Source organism: Eptatretus burgeri, chromosome 20, assembly GCF_056783735.1.
Source record: "Eptatretus burgeri isolate ZD-2024b chromosome 20, Ebu_testis_v1, whole genome shotgun sequence".
In the NCBI taxonomy this organism is placed as follows: Eukaryota; Metazoa; Chordata; class Myxini; order Myxiniformes; family Myxinidae; genus Eptatretus; species Eptatretus burgeri.
In genome coordinates, this window is record NC_140980.1 from 1796644 (window position 1) to 1797825 (window position 1182).

The 1182-nt window shown below is 43.5% G+C and overlaps 1 protein-coding gene across 4 annotated transcripts in view; it reads left to right on the forward strand.

Annotated features, from left to right (window-relative positions):
* The window catches only part of LOC147008286 (uncharacterized), a 209241-nt gene that overhangs the window by 127894 nt on the left and 80165 nt on the right, over positions 1-1182 (forward strand). The gene's annotated exons all lie outside the window — the stretch shown is intronic.

Consider the following 1182-nt stretch of genomic DNA (forward strand, 5'->3'; position numbering starts at 1 on the left):
GACACGGGGTCGAGTGTGGATTTGTCCAAAATCTCAAGTCTTGTCTCAAATCAAGGACTGATGCATAATATGATTATGATTGAGAGAATATTTGTGCATGTTATTCAGATAACCCCTGTTTATCCCCAGCATTCCCTCAAATATCTTCTGCACTCTCTCCCACCCCACTCCCTCATTCCTTTTAGTAATTTACTAACGCAGTCCCCGAAGCAAGTTGCTCAACAACATCCACAAGCCATTTCTTATGACTTTTCTTCATCTCATAGCAGCATTCGACGTCTAATACACCACCCTACAACAGTCATGGGAGGCTATCTTGTCGATGCGAGACGTCCCCACACACAGCCAGAAGTACCTCCACCACCGAAGGTGAAGGAGGTTGCGTTTTCTTCACCCCTTTGTCTGTTTGTTTGTCTGTGTTCTGGATATCTCAAAAAGTATAGATCTCATCTCATCCGGACTCGGATGAAACTTGGTGGGCAGGTTCGGTGTGTGACAAGGAAGATTTGATTCGATTTTGGTGAAGATCCGGATCCGGATCTGGATACGGATTTTATTTAATTTTTTTAAAGTGATTTTTCACCGTTGAGAGATCGGGCCAAAAATGATACATCGCATACATAGGATGATACAGTATTTCAAAAATGTAATGGACCCGATATGTTCTCGTGGGTCAAGCATTACGTGGCGGAGGTATGCACTCTACCGAGTGCCATTGTAGTTTTGGTAACTGTGATCATCAAAGGTATAAATTGTCAGGTAAACATCTCTTGCTCATTTTCAAAGATTGTGTGGCAGAGTAGGAGGTTAAGGGAATTACAATGAGGAGGAACGAGTCATCAGTCATGGGGTGGGTACCTCCATCAGGATGATTTTGAAGGTCCAAAACATTATTAAATCAACAACCCTTGAAAACATTCTTGAAATGTTGACAACCCTGACCATGAATTTGGCAGATCATTGAAAATGACCTCAAAGACGTTTTGTTACATGGAAGGGCCACAATTATTCCCACGTTGTTATGGGAGGGTTTGCCGAGGGGGAAGTTTGGCCCAAGTCTTTCACGAACCGGTTGGCCAGGCTTGACGTTCGACGAAGGTTCGGGTCGGAATTTGTTCCACGGTGTCGATGATAGCTCACATACTCTTCGATAGATCCATAAAGTCCACTGGTGAAGTTAAT